This window comes from Tamandua tetradactyla, chromosome 13 (genome assembly GCF_023851605.1).
Source record: "Tamandua tetradactyla isolate mTamTet1 chromosome 13, mTamTet1.pri, whole genome shotgun sequence".
NCBI classification, from domain to species: domain Eukaryota; kingdom Metazoa; phylum Chordata; class Mammalia; order Pilosa; family Myrmecophagidae; genus Tamandua; species Tamandua tetradactyla.
Genome location: NC_135339.1, coordinates 77,110,586 through 77,127,404, shown reverse-complemented (window position 1 = coordinate 77,127,404; position 16,819 = coordinate 77,110,586). Strand labels below are relative to the sequence as shown.

Here is a 16,819-nt window from a genome sequence, read left to right as displayed (position 1 = left end):
CTTCAGATTGTTCCTTGCTAATGTATAGAAATACTAGTGAATTTTGCATACCCTGTCACTTTCCTGAAATGGCTTTTTAGTTCTAGTGGCTTTGTTGTTTATTTTTCAGGATTTTTTATACCTAAGACCATGTCATCTGCAAATAGAGAAAGTTTTACTTCTTCCTTTCCATTTTGGGTACCTTTCATTTCTTTTCTTGCCTAATTGCTCCAGCTAGAACTTCCAGTACAATGTTGAAGAACAGTGGTGACCATGGGTATCCTTATCCCATTACTGTTCTTAAAGGGAAAGTTTCAGTCTTTCACCATTGAATATGCTGTTCACCATGGGTTTTTTTCATATATGACTTTTATCATATTAAGGAAGTTTCCTTCTATTCCATGCTTTCTAAATATTGTTATGAAGAAGGGGTGCGGATTTTGTCAAATGCCTTTTCTGTGTCAGTTGAGATGATCATGTGATTTTTTTCCTCTATTTTGATAATGCAGTGTATTATATTAATTAGTTTTCTTATATTGAATTCATCCTTGCATACTGGGACAAATACCTCCTGATCATGGTGTATAATTCTTTTCATGTGCTGTTGGATTTTATTTGCTGGTATTTTACTGAGGATTTTGCATCTATATTCACAAGGGATGTAGGCCTGTAATTTTTTTTTTCTTTTTTTCTTTGTCTGACTTTGGTCAGAAGGCAGCATGTTGGAATCACAGAATGAGTTAGGGAGTGTTCCTTCCTCTTGAGTGTTTTGGAAGAGTTTGAACAAGATTGGTATTAATTCTTCATGGAATGTTTGGTAAAATTCCCTGTAAACCATCTGGTCCTGGGCTTTTCTTTGTTGGGAGTTTTTTGACAGCATTATTCACACTGACAAAACTGTTTATCATTGAATGGACAACCCAACTGTCGATCATTCAATGAAAAGTGGCATAGACATACAACGGAATAGTATTCAGCCTTAAAAAGGAATGAAGTCTGTGTGAGACTAAAGCAAGAAATGTTTATTTGGTACAAAATTTTTATTTTGACTAGCACATTTCCAAATTTAACTTATATAGACAGTTTAATTGAACACCATAAGTACATGGAACCTTGAATAGGGCATGAGATTTTGTAGGTTTGCCCAGGTTAGTGTGATGCCCCAATAATCACAGAGTTATTTGGACAGTGAATAAAGAAGTTTTGCAAATTCCCCTTGGAGGAGTGGGGAGAAAGGGGAAAAATTCAACTTCCCCATTTGGAGAATTCCTGATATTCTCACAAGCAGTGGGGACAACGAAATTAATAGGTTGAGCCCTCAATCTTGGGGTTTGCTCCTATGAAACTTATCCCCACAAAGGATAGGTAAGTCTACTTTAAAATTAGGTCTGAGTCATCCCCAGACAACTTCTTTTGTTGCTCAGATGTGGCCTCTCTCTCTCTCAGCCACCACAGCAAGCAAACTCACTGCCCTCCCCCTCTCTATGTGGAACATGACTCCCAGGGGAATAAACCTCCCTGGCAATGTGGGAGAGAAATCCTAGAATGAGCTGGGACTCAGCATCAAGGGGTTGAGAAAATCTTCTAGACTGCAAGGGGGAAGAGAGAAATGAGACAAAATAAAGTGTCAGTGACTGAGAGATTTCAAAAAGAGTTGAGAGGTTATCCTGGAGGTTATTCTTATGCATTATATAGATATCCCCTTTTTAGTTTATGGTATATTAGAGTGGCTAGAGGGAAGTGCCTGAAACTGTAAAGCTGCATTCCAATAGCTGTGATTCTTATGACTGTATAATGATACAGCTTTCGCAATGTGACTGTGTGATTCTGGAAACCTTGTATCTGATACTTTTATTTACAATATTTTATTTACAATAAGCCCCATATTTCAATATTTGTCTTGCTTTTAGGCCTATTTTTCAAGAGATTCTGAACTCTCAAACTCTAACAATGATGTTTCCCAATATGAGGATTCCAGCTCATTAAAGCATTTTTCCTCAACAGTACCTAAAGCAGAGACAACTATACAACCCAAATATGTTTTACTTATACAAACCATTTCTCTTTTATATAGTAAGCAAATCTCTTCAAATTCATCTACTATCCAATGATAATATCAAATCCTTCCCTTTGTGGCTAAACTTAATACACATCTACTAATCACTTCAGAACCTTATAGAGATAGTGCTGGGTTTCCTATTCAGGTTTTGGCTTAAAAAGGTAGATCAGAATATGATATGAACAGGACACACTAAACCCAATAGGGCCAAGTAAGTCAGAAATATAATTTCCAGAGCATCTTCTTTTCAAAGATCCAGATTGTAATTAGCAAACTTATGCCAGCCATTTAGTGTTAATTCCTGTCATTCTTTGTACACCAAAGAAAGCATACGAAGGTACACAAAGCACTGAAAGAAGCTATACTTACAAATTATCCTATGTTATTACTTTTAAAAATCATAAAAGCTAATTGACTGTCATGGTTAAGGAATTAATTTAATTTTCTGGTTAACTTAGCAAGTTAAATAACTGAAACTCAAGCAGAATACATTCTTTCAATGATCTGCTGCTAGATATGGTCCTGAATTTGTTTTTTAAAATTTATCAAAAATTTAGCAGCTTAAGACAACACCCATTTATTTCTCACAGTTGTGTAGGTCAGCGGTCTCTGTCAGGTGGGTATCAGGTGGACTAACAAGTGTGTTCATCTTGTAATTCAGTTCCTTAAGGTTGTAGGACTGAGGTGCCTGCCTCCTTATAAGCTATTGACTAGGGGTCATTCCCAGCTCCTAGACACCACTCTCCAGTCCTTTCCATGTGGCTTCTTCCATCTTCAAACCAACAATAATACCAAATTCTCCTGGTGCTTCCCCTTCTGCTAGCATTCAGAGAAAGCAGCCCCTTTTTAAAAGCTCATTGATTAGATTAACTCTACCCAGATAATTTCCCTTTGGCCATACAATGTTGCATAAGAAGTAACACCAGGGGCAAAAGTCATGGCAGCCATCTTAAAATTTTGCCTACCACAGTTAGTATATTACTACCTTTCTGGAAATAACAATATAAAGTGCTTTGATAACTCAGAATAATGAAATGCCTCAGAAACATCATTATGAAAGCTTGTTTTTATACATGTAAAGTATATAGCTAGTTTGATTTTATACCAACCATATCAGATAGATACCTGGAAATTATTTTCAATAAGTCACAGATACAGATGCATTTACATATTTTGGCTCTCTCCATTAAGTGAACCACAGAAAAAAAAAAAAAAACACACACACACATAGGTATACATGGATTCAAAAATATTTATTGAATGCCAGGTACTGTTCTTGCCACTGAAAATAAAACAGTGAACTAAACAAGGTCTTTGGAAAGTAGATTATGGTTGCCTTGGACAGGGGAACGGGGAGAAAATGGGGAATAACTACTAATGGGTATAAGGATTTTTTGTGTGTGGGATGATGAAAATGTTCTAAAAATTCGGTTATGCTTGCACAACTCTGTAAATATATTAAAAATCATTGAATTGTAATTCAATTTTTTGAATAAGTGAAATTTATAGTATGTAAATTATATCTCAAGAAATAAAAACTAAAAAAAATACAATTAAAACAAAAAAGGCTCTGCCCTCATAGACCTTACATTCTAGAACAATTTTACCTAAAAGAAATTCCTGCAATGATGGAAATATTCTATACCTACACTGTTCAATATGGTAATCACTAGCCACATGTGGCTACTAAGCATTTGAACTGTGGCTAGTTCAACAAAGGAACTGATTATTTTTATTTAATTTTACTTCATGTAAATAGCCATATGAGACTAGAGACATATTTGACAGCACATACTAGGAGGGAAGACGATATACAAATAGCAAATAAAGGTACAATATGTAAAGTAATTACTCATATTATGGAAAGAGAGTAACAGCGCACTTCCCATCATTGACATATATCAATAGACATGTGACAGCTGTATATGTATATAATTATATATAGATACACATTGCTTCTATATATACATGTAATATATATTAGATATTCTAGTTATTTGAACAATTAAAAATAGGGAAAATATTTTTATCCTCCTTGTATAAACTTCCCAAGTTTCTTTGAAAAAAATTAAAGAAAAATTTGTGGTTCAGTGGTAAAATGCTCATCCTCCATGCGGGAGACCTGGGTGCAATTCCTGGACCATGCACCTATAAAAAAAAAAACAACTACTGTTGTGGTCATTCCACATGTGAAAAATGTTTTTTTAAAATATACAAAACAAAGAGCATTATCTGAAATCTTTCCTATAATACAATGACTATTACTATTTTGAAATCAAAGTTCACTTTGAGAATCTTGTAAAAGCTATAGCTCCCTAGCTAGAAAAATTCATATAAATAATATTTTGCATGCAAATTTGAGGATTCACCAACCACATCATCCGTGACTCCAAAATTAAGAACTCCTCTTATAACATGCATGCAAATAATCAACAGGCTCAGAGATAAATAAAATATTGCTTGTCATAGAGGGCTTTTTGATAATCTAAGACTTTTCTTTTGATATCTCTGTGCACTGTGAAATGTATCCATTCACATTAACTTTGTAAAAGATAAGTAAGAAGTCAAGAACAGAATTCTCTTTTCATTGAAAAATGAAAAAGACACGACTGAGAAATTAAAAGAAGTAGGCACAACTAAAGAATTACAGGAGTCTCAGCTTGGTTGCTCAGTGGGCATGTTACTCAAGCTCACTGAACCTCGGTTTCCTTTTGTGTAAAATAATTTAAAAACAGTACTTCATAAAAAGCTTTAAAAATGTAATATAATTAAACATGTCAAGCTTTCAATAAACCTGCACAGCAAACGAGTGAAAAATTCTTGGCACCGGCAGAAAAAGATCCCAAACCCAATTTAATCTTTTAACAAAACTCACGTTCTTATGTAACTCCTATGCTATGTGGAAATCCAAAAGACTACGAATTTATAACTAAGGAGAAACTTCCTGAAGAGTACAGATGGCTTGATAAGGAAAAGACAGAAAGACACATTTTAGCAATTCATCTGTCACTTAGTAGTTTTTATACTTTACATAATCACATCAGTTTTCTTTCAGTACATTTCCACTATAAAATGAGAATAATATCTACACAGGATTTTTATTCAGATTAAAAGAAGATATATAGAAGGTTTTTCTACCACAATATACTGCTTCTCTTATAAGCTCATAATTTAAGCTTTGAAATGTTACTACATTAATATTTTTCTTACATGAAATAGTTACAATAATAAATTCTATTTTCTAGAAAAAGTCATTATTAACATAATTATATTGTCAAAAAATTCAAATGAAGGCTAGCATTAAAATACATCAAAACGTGGAAAAGACTCAATGTTCTATTTTTTATAGCAGATGTAGAGAATGAACTTTAATTTATGCAGTGCTTTTATTTTTAAATGCTTATATTTTACTTATAAAATTAATAAGGGGCTCCGCCTCAATCAAGATGGCAGAATGAGAAGCTTCAGGACCTTATCCTTTTAAGAAGCTTCAAAAAAAATCAGTAAGAACTGGCAGAAACATCCTTCTCAAAGCTTCAGGAAAAAAAAAGCACAAGTTTTCAGTAAGAGAGCGAGCACCAAATGCAGAAAAAGGCCATTTAAAACCAGTATAATCACGAATCAAGAAAAAGGCCACTCAAAACCAGTAAAATCACATCACACACACCCCCACCCCCAACTGGCTAAATAGTCAGCCAATGCTCCCACTGCAAATCCCTCATCCAAGTTCCAGAAAGAGCAAAATAACTCTTGTGCACATACTAAGGGCATGTATATCTAGCCCGATCTTCTGGTGATAGCCTGAGGGACTCATTGTGCCCAAACTTGAAGTGAATGTAGACGGTAACACACAGAATTCTCCTATAGAACACTGTGGGAGAGCAGTCAAGTCATGCTACCTGGGGCAAGGAATTGCTGACTGTAGGACATATGGTGCAGTCCTGGGACTGTGAGAAAACTGTTTCCTACAGAAGAGGGGACATTTCTATCCACATAAACAGGGGAATTCCTAGAGCCAGAAGCACATGCCCAGACAAGAGGCATACACAGAAAGAACCAGGGAGACTCCAATGCTTTGCCCTTGAGATCTATAAACTCTTTGAAGGATGAGCTCTGAAAGGGAACACTCACAAGTCAATCTGCAAAAATGTTTTCTTTTATTCTTTCTCCTTTTTTGCTGGTGGTGGGGGATGGTTAGCTCTTGGTATGCAATGAAAGCTCTATCAATAGCACTTGCTGGATACAAGCTTAAGGAATAGACATCTACCTCAGTCTAAATTCCAATAAGAACACATTAAAATATCAAAATTTTCATAAAAGACTATAAAACATGCAAAGAAACAGGAAGAGGTGGCCAGGCAAAGGAGACTAAAACATTAGAAACGATCAATGAGGAAGACCAAGAGACTTTTTAAAAATGGCCCCAAATATGCTGAAAGATAAAGGAAAACATAGACAAAGAAGTAAAGGAAATCAGAAAAACAATAGACAAAAAGAGAATATTGACAGAGAGAAGAAAATTATGAACAGGAACCCAGCAGAGAGGAAGACCACACTGATACAAATTAAAAATTCTCTAGAGTGGTTCAACAGCATATTGGAGTTAGCAGAGGAAAGGATCAGTGAATATGAAGACAAATGAAATCATCCAGTCTGAGAAGTAGAAAGAAAAAAGAATGAATAAGAGTAAACAGAGCCTGAGGACCTTGTGGGATCCATCAGGCACAACAATATAACCATTGTGGAATCCCAGAAGGAGACCAAAGAGAGAAAGGGAAAGAAAGAATATTCAAAGAAATAATGGCTGAAAACTTCCCAAATTTAGCAGAAGACATGAATATATACACATACAAGATACTCAACTAACTTTAAACAGGATAAATACAAATAAATGGGCACTGGGACATTGATTGATTATAATTGAGCCACGTTATAATCAAATTTTCAAGTGGCAAAGATAAAGAGAGAATTCTGAAAGCCACAAGGGAGAAGCATCATTCATATACAAGGGAGCCTCAATAAGTGTTAGTTTCTCATTAGAAACCATGGAGGCAAGAAGGCAGAAGGAATATACGTTTAAAGTGCTAGAAGCAAAAAGCTGACAGCCAAGATTCTATACCTGACAAAACTGTCTTTCAAAAATGAATAAGGGATTAAGATAATCCCATATAAACAAAAATTTAGGAATGTCAATGCCACTAGACTGACCCCACAAGAAATGCTAAAGGAAGATAAGCATCTTGAAAGGAAAGAATACCACACAACTGACTGAAGCCACATGAAGTAAAGATCTCCAGTAAAGATAATCACATGGGTAAATATAAATACCAATACTTGTGAATTTTTTATTTGTAACTCCTTTTTACTTCCTACAGGATATAAAAGGCAAATACATAAAACGCAATGATAAACCAATGATTTTGGACTCATGATGAATCAACTTGTAACTGGTGACTAAAACTACATAAAGGTGGGGAAAGGGAATATGCCAGTTTGAAACTATCCCAGAAAAGCCATGTTTTAATCCTGAAACAATCGGTAGGGTTTGTGTCAGGATTTCTTTTAATCCTGATTCAATATTTATAAGTGGATTATTTGATTAGATCATCCCCATGGAGATGTGGTATGACATTTTGATTAGATGAAGATGTGACTCTACCCATTCAAAGTGGGTCTTGACTAGTTTACTAGAGTCCTTTAAAAGAGGAAACATTTTGGAGAAAGCTCACATGCAGATGCTTGGACAAAAGCTGCTCCAGAGTTGACAGAGACACAGATGTTTGGAGATCCTTGGAGTGTGGACAGAGAGAGCAAATACCTAGACACAGGCAGAGCTCAACAGACATTGCCATGTGCCTTCCCATGAGATGCTAAGCAAGCCAGAACCCAGAGTTGTGTCCAGGAGGAACTAAGTTAAGGCACACAGAAGTCAAGTGAGGAACCCCCACAGGAAACAGAGGCTGAAAACAATAGAGTCAGGAGCAAGGGACCAGCAGATCCAGCCATATGACTTCTCAGCTAACAGAGGTGTTCCAGATGGTATGAGTCTTTCTTTAGTAAAGGTAACCTCTTGTTGGTACCTTAATTTGGACATCTTTACTTTTTCATGTGCCTTCAGTCAATTGTGTGGTAGTCTTTCCTTTCAAACTGCTTATCTCCCTTTAGCATTTCTTGTGGGGTCAGTCTAGTGGTGCTGAAGTCCCTAAATTTTTGTTTATATGGGATTATCTTAATCCTTTATTCAAGAATTATAAAGTACAAAACCTGGTCTCAACTTGTAACATAATAAGTTCCCTTCATAAAAGTTGTTCCATTATGGTATATTGCATTCCAGCAGCTTTAGCAAACTAACACAGGGAGGGATATAGGAACATGCTTTATATATGATACCGAAGTTAAGTTCAATATTATTTTTATAGATTTAGGATGTTACATTTAAGCCTTGTGGCAACCACAAAGGAAATATCAGAGAACATGCAAACTTATAGAGACAAAAAGCAGAGCACAGATTACCAGGGGTGAGAGACAGGGACAATGAGGAGTTAGCACAAAATTAGTGTAGGGTTTCTGGTCCAGGTGAAGGGAAAGTTCAAGTAATTGACAATGGTGAGGGTACTGCAATGTTGTGAATGTGATTAATCCCACTGAATAGTATGCATGGGAGGTACTAGTATGTGAATATTTAGGTAGTATATATGTTTCTGCAATTTAAAATAAAAAAGAAACATAAAGTAAAGATATAATGACAACTAAATGCAATTCTGGATACTGGATCTAAAATGAAGGAGAAAATTTTAAAGGACAATATTAGGACATTCTGTGGAAAATAGAATGTAAGCTTTGTATCAATGTTAAGTCTATTGAACTTGGTAACTGCTCTTGAGGTGATTACATAAATGAATGTCCTTGCTCATAATAAATGTACATGTAAGTATTACAAGTTTAAGAATTATAATGTGCACAACCTGCTCTCAAATGTTCAGATGCAAAGAGACAATAGATAGATGATGAATAGATAAATAGTGTGATGATCAGGTTCATGTGTCATCTTGGCCAGGTAATAATGCCCAATTGTCTGGTCAAGCAAGCACTAGCCTAACCATTACTGCAAGGACATTTCCTGAACTTAAATTATCACTCAGTTGATTGCATTCATGGCTGATAACATCTACAATCAACTAAGGGGATTCTTTCACAATGAGAAAATCTAATTAGCTGGATTTAATACAATCAATTGAAGACTTTTAAGTGGCAGGTGACAACATCAGCAGTCAGAAGAGAATTTTCAACTCTATTTCAGCCAGCCAGCTTCTCCTTGGGAATTCACTGAAGACCTTCTTTGTTGTTGCCAATTCGCAGCCTCCCCTATGGAATTCAGACCCCTGTATCCCCACATTTGCATGAAACACTTTTATAAAATCTCATATTTACAGATATCTCCTGTTGGTTCTGTTTCCCTAGAGAACCCTGAATAATATAGCCTTAGTACTGGGAATGGTTCTTAAGAAACCGTATCTTAAAAATGGATTTTTGCAATTAGTTTTCTACTCTGATTAGATTCAAAGGCACTAATGACTCTATTTCCAATAAGCAAGATGGCACTGACAGTCCATGGCATGAGTTGGCAACACAGATATGCAAAATATCATCATTTGCTTCTCCTAATCAACTTTTATACTAGGCAAGTCTCTGGGTACCAGTGTATTTCACACCTTAACAAAGCTGTATGAAGCTAAAAGGTATAATGGTATTGGTTGGTTGTTCTTAGATATACTGGATACAATTATAAGAGAAAGGGAGGAGCCAAAGACTGCAAATTTGCAACTTAGACGCCATATGAAAGATATAAAAGTTTCTATGCATGTCCTGAAAGAAAATCTTATTTCCTGTGGCCACAGACTTGAGATCTCTGAAAACCAGACCCCGAGTCTCACTGAGTGAGTAGCGGATTTACAACATAAACTAAATTTTCAATCTTGCAGGGTGTTTACTGTTAAAATAAGGACACTGATTGGAAAAGAATGGGATCCTGAAAATTGGGATCGGGACATATGGGTTGATAATGATGGCAGTGGGGAAATCAAAATCCTGGATTCTACCGAGCCTTTGCTAGATTAACCTGTAATAATCTGACCTGAGAAACAACTGCCCACCTCCAGCCTGTCCAAGGGAAATAGTCACCTAATCTCCAGCCTGCCCTGAGAAGAAAGCTACCTGACCTCTAGACTACCTTGAAGAAATACCTTCCTTGCAACTCCAATCAGTCCTGAGGAGTCTGCCATTCAACTTTCACCTAAAAAGATTAACTCTTCAGTGCCTACTAACTTGATGTCACCTGCCCTGGGGAAACAGCCCTCACTCCTCTGTCTGGAAAGATTAATCCTGTTTCATCAGAAGATCTGCAATGGAAGGGCCTGAGGTAACCAGCTTGAAAGACATTTCTAATTCTTTTCATGTTCTACCCCTAACACCCCTCTTTTCTTCAGGCCTTTAACTAAAGTCCCAACAGGCCCCAAAAGGTGAAGTATAAAGCATGACCCATGAAGAGGTATGCTATTCTTCAAAAGAACTGCATGAGTTTTCCAATTTATGTAGGCAGAAATGAATGAATATATGTCGGAATGGGTACTGAGGATGTGGGATAATGTTATAAAGAATATGATGGTAGATCAGGCTGAATTTCTTGATGTGGAACCACTAAGTATTCTACATTCCATATTGTAACTTGAGGGTTTAGAAAGGGCATTAACAATTTGTTTGGACCAAAAGGTGGCTGACATTATCTGAGGTTGAAATGCCAGAACTACCCTGGTATAATATAGATGAGGGGATCCAAACGCTTAGAGAGATTGGAATGTTAGACTGGATTTATCATGGAAGACCTGCTTACACACCAGAATTGTCCAGAGGACACACTTTTTACCAGGACTGTGAGGAATAAATTTGAGACTACCTCCATCATCCCTGAAGAACTCTGGTCGCTCTTCTCTGTACGTCAAATATTACTGAGGGAACTGCTGTCACTGATCTCAAATCCTTAAACACAATGGGGATGATCAGATCCAGAGTTGGCAGAAGCTACATGGCAGTACTTAATCACCAAAGACATGGTAGGCATGGCCACCATAATGGACAGCAGACTCAATGCAGCAGTCAAAATAATCTTACTTGGAGAGACTTATGGCATTGACTAGTAGATCATGGGGTATCTAGAAGTAAAATAGATGGGCAATCTACATTCTTGCTTGATCTGTATAAGCAGAAGAGTTCTAGGTCAAGGGAACAAAATCTAACTTGAATTACAAAAACAGAGACTCATGACTCCCTAGTCAATTCCCAGACTTGAGACAGTTCATTGACCCAGAGTCCCTTAAATGACAGGAAGGTCAGACACCCTTGGGGAAGGACCCTGTTACACTGCAAAAAATTATACTGTTAATCTTCCTTCCAACCTTTCCAAGGAGACCTATGGCCTTTTACCAGGGTAACTGTGCATTGGGGAAAAGGAATCAGGCAAGATACTTTGGAGATTATTAGGCACATGCTCTTAATTCCAAAAGACCCAAAATATCACACTGGTCCACCAGTCAGGGACTTATGGTGGTCAGGTGATCAATGGAGCTTTAGCTCAAGTCCATCCCACAGTGGGTCGAGTGAGTTCCCAGACCCACTCTGTGGTTATTTCCCCAGCTCCAGAATGCATAATCAGAATAGACATACTTAGCAACTGGCAGAATCCCCACATGGTTTCCTGACTCATGGAATGAGGGTTACTATGGTAGGAAAGGCCAAGTGGAAGCCAGTAAAGCTGCCCCTACCTAGCAAAATAGTAAATCAGAAGCAATACCAGATTCCTGGAGGGTCTGCAGAGATTACTGCTACTCTTAAGAATCTGAAATATGCAGGTGTGGTGATTCCCACTACATCCCCACTCAACTCTCCAATTTGGCCTGTGAGGAATACAGATGAGTCTTGGAGGATGATAACAGGTAATCAGCTGGCAAGACCAATTAAAAATATACCTTCACCATCCTACCTCAGGGGTCTATCAACTCTCTAGCCCTATGTCATATTCTTGTTTGTAGGAACCTTGATCATTTCTCTCTCCCACAAGACATCAGGCTGATCCATTATATTGATGATATGATGCTGACTGGACCTAGTGAGCAAGAAGCAGCAACTACTCTAGACCTATTGCTAAGGCATTTGCATGACAGAAGATGGGAGTTGAACCCAACAAAAATACAGGGGCCTTCCATCACAGTGGAATTTCTAGGTGTCCAATGGTATGGGGCATGTCAAGATATCGTTCTAAGGTGAAGGATAAGCTGATGCATCTGGCTCCTCCTATGAGCAAAAAAAAGCACAATGCCTAATTGACCTCTTTGGATTGGAAAACAATATATTCATTATCTGGGTTTGCTACTCCAGCCCATTTACAGAGTGACTAGAAAAGCAGCTAGCTTTGAGTGGGGACCAGAAAAAGAGCCTGTATGCTGTATGATTCAATTTATATGGAATGTCCAGAATAAGCAAAATATATAGAGAAAATAGATTAGGAATGGCAGGGGAGAAAGTTAAAATCAGCAAATGAAAGCTAAAAACTATGGGGTTTCTTTATGGGTGATGAAAATGTTCTAAAATTAGACAGTGGTAATGGTTGTGTCACTTTGTGAATACACTAAAAACCACCGAATTGTTTATTTTAAAAGTGTGAATACTGTGGTATGTAAATTATAACTCAAAGATGTTATTTTAAAAGATAGTGAATCAGGACAAAATGAGTTACTGCTTCCTAGAACAGAACATTTAAATAGGAATCAGAGTCTTATACATAAAACTGAAAATATCCAGAAGTACAATCCAAAAATTACTAGTCATACCAACAGGAAAATCTCAACTGACTGAAAAACAAACAGTAAACAAGTACCATTACCAATATGACACAGATGTTAGAACTATCTAACAAGGAACTTAATGCAGCTATCTGAAAAATGGTTCAATCAGCTAGGAACACTTCTGAAACAAATATAAAAACATGAAATATAGCAAAGAAAGAGAAGACGTAAAGAAAATAATTTAAAAAACAAAGCCCTTAACAGATGGGCTCAGTAGCGGAATGGAGATGAATGAAGAAAGAATCAGTGAACATGAAGATAGATAAGTTAAAATCATCCAATCTGAACAAGAGAGAAAAAGAGACTTGAGAAAGTTAATAGAGCTTCAGCTACCTGAGAATCAATTACAAAAGATCTCAGTTGTCTCACTGAAGATGCAGAAGAGAAAAGTGTAGAGCTGAAAAACATATTTGAAAAAATAATAACTGAAACTTCCCAGACTTTGAAAAAAATATTAACCTACAGAGCAAGAAACTGAGCAAATAACAAACATGATAAATCCAAAGGAATCATGCATTTCATAATCAAATTTCTGAAAACTAAAGAGAAAAAAATGAGGACAGTCAAAAAAAATGTCATGTTATTTATAGGGTAACAACAATTAAAATAATAATGGGTTTCTCTTCAGAAACCATGGACACCAAAAGGAAGTGGCTCAAATTTTTCAAGAGCTGAAAGAAAAACTTATCAACCCAGAATTCTACATTCCATGAAAACTGCCTTCAATAATATCAGTGAAATAAAGCTATTCTAAAATGAAAGTAAACTAAGAGATTATGTCACCACCAGACCTCCTCTAAAAGAACAGCTAAGAAAATTCTCTATACAGAAAGTAACCTAGAACATGAAGAATGAAGGAGAAAAATAACTGATAAACAGAATAGACTATTTTCCTCCTGCACTTTTAAACATTTAATGGTTGAAAGCAAAAATCAAAACTGCATGAAGTAGATTTCTATGTATTTAAAAGTAATATTTATGGAAATTACATTATAAAGGAGGGAAGGGAAAGGGACCTAACTGGTAGTAAGATTTCTCCATTCCACTTAAAATAGTAAAATATTGAGACTAACAAACTATACTAAGTATGTATATTATAATAGCTACAGTAACCACTAAGGAAAACAAATGAAAGTGACCAGATACACTAAGAAACACTATTAATTAAAATGGAATATTAAAAAAAAGTTCAAGTAACCCATAGGAAAGCAAGAAAGGAGAAAACACAGGAATGAAAAACAAAGAAAACAAACAATGAACCTATATTATAATAAAATGGCAGACATAAATCTTGATATATCAATAATTACATTAAATGTAAATGGTCTACACACACCAATTCAAAGACAAGACTGTCAGAATGGATTAAAAACATGATCCACTACATGCTATCTACAATAAACTTACTTCAAACATAATGATATCTAAAGTTAAAAAGAAAAACATGAAAAATATGCCATTCAAAGAATAAGAAGAGGAAAGCTAGAGTGGATATATTAATAACAAAATAGACTTTAGTGCAAAAACAATTACCAGGGACAAAGAGGGACAAGACATATTGATGAAAGGGTCAATTCACCAAGAAGACATAACAATTCTACAAGTGGCTGCACCAAATAGAGCTTCAAAACACATGAAGCAGGACATGAAAATGTGAAGATAGAAGAGCAAGGAGTTCTGGGATTCAGTTCATTTTCCAGAACATCGGTTAAATAGCCAGGAACTGTCTGAAACAACCATTTGGGGGTGCTCCAGAGACCAGAAGAACACCATTACACCATCCAGGAATGAGCAGAAAGAAGAGACTGATAAACTGCATGAAGAATGTAGATCTCTCCACGCTGCACAGCCAGGTGCCCATTCACCAGTGGTGTGGCATGCTGCCTCAGAAGCCACTCCCTGGCTGGAAATAGAAGCCCTCTTACCCAAGAACAGGGTGCTGGAGGACTCAGGCAAGCACCAATTGCAACTTCTGATTAGCAAATTCAGACTGCTGGGTACCACTTCAAAGCATAGTTAAATTTACAACCCACCCAGGACAGAAAGCACTCAGCAGATTCTGTTTCAACCAGGCTTCCAGCAAGTTGGATTGAGAGACACTAGTAACTTCTCCAGGCAGGGGAGATCAGTTAGCTGAAGGACTGCTCTTCCCCAAGAAAAGGAGGAGACAGGGCCAGGCACCAACTCTTGATTAGTGAATTTAGGGAATCTCCAGTTCCAAGAAAAGCTTCAGTTTTAACCGGAGGATGCAGCAGGCAGCCTCCATTTCAAACCTGACCCTGGCAGGGGAGGAAGCAAGGCTGACTGAAAGATATAATAACTTCTGGGGAGAAGTTTGCTAAGGTGGCTCTCACCTGAGGGGGTGGCAGGGCTGGGCACCAACTCTAGTTTTTGACCAGCAAATTCAGAGTGCTGGATTCCAACTCCAAGAGAATAGCTAGTTTTAACCAGCCTTGTAAGAAGTGTTAAAAACATACAGAGACAAATCAAAACCAAACAGAACAGTTCAACATTATGAGAAGAGGAAGAGGGGAAAGGAAGCTTATTCCTAGCAGTGAAGTACAAGTAGTGGAATCTAAAAATCATACCATATATTCAGGGCAAGAATCAGATGAATAAGAACTGAAAAAAAAGCATGATCAGTTAACACAAGCTATTCTAAAGTTGAACCAAGTGCCAAAGAGCTACAGCACAAAGCCAATCAACAAGAAAACTTTAGGCAAGAGAGAGAAACTGACTACCAGAATAAACTGATCAAGAAAATCAGGTGCCTAGACATCAACAAAAAACTAACAAGCCATAATAAGAAACAGGAAGATATAGCCCAATCAAAGGAACAAACTAAAACTTCAGATGAGATACAGGATTTGAAACAACTAATAGATGATGTTCAAATAAATCTCCTAAATAAATTTAAGGAGATGAAAGAAAATGTGTTAAAAGAGATGAAGTATATAAAGATGATACTGGGTGAGCATTAAAAAGAAGTCCAAAACATGCAAAAAATAATAATAACAGAACTTATGGGAATGAAAGTGCAATAGAAGAGATAAACTAAATACAACTGCAGATCTGAAGAGGCAGAAGAAAAGATCAACAAACTAGAGGGTAGGACAGACAAAAGAACAGATAAGGAAAAGAACTGAAAAATGTGAGCAGAGTCTCAGGGAATTTAATGACAGTATGAAATGCACAAATATACATGTCATGGGTGTCCCAGAAGACACAAGAAAAGAAAAGGGGCGAGGAAAAGAATATTTGAGGAAATAATGGTTGAAAATTTCCCAACTCTTATGAAAGACATCAATATACAGGTTCAAGAAGGGCAACATACTCCAAACAGAATAGATCGGAATAGACCTACTCCAAGACACTAATCAGAATGTCAGATGCCAAAGACAAAGACAGAATTCTGAAAGCAACAAGAGCAAAGTGGGAAGTGGAGCAAGATGGAGGTTTAGTGAGATGTGGAATTTAGTTTTTCCCCCAGTGAAACTAGCAAATAGCCAGGAACAGTACAGAACAACTGCTGGGGCTATGTCAGTGACTGGACACACAGCATACCCCAGTTTGGGCCAGGTAAACCTGCTGAGACCCCACACAGAATTGTAAGTCCCCCAAGCCCTGGAGGCCTGCACCCCTCCCCCATGGGCATGACAGGATGGTTCACTGAGGGGAAAGGACACAGACTTTACTAGCAGCAAGGGCCTACCTCAACCAAGCTCCAACTATGGAAATAATTAACAAATTCTGACTACTAAAAATAGGCCCCCAGCACAGATAAACCTGGAATAAGCACTAAAGTTACTTGGAGTTTTTGTCCCAGCAGAGAGGGGTGGGGCTGATGGGGGGCAGGGAGGAAACAGAGGCTTTTTGAGTCCAT

The 16,819-nt window shown here is 37.0% G+C and overlaps 1 protein-coding gene across 5 annotated transcripts in view; it reads right to left on the bottom strand.

Annotated features, from left to right (window-relative positions):
* Nucleotides 1–16,819, bottom strand: part of ATRNL1 (attractin like 1) — a 931,221-nt gene that overhangs the window by 895,168 nt on the left and 19,234 nt on the right. The gene's annotated exons all lie outside the window — the stretch shown is intronic.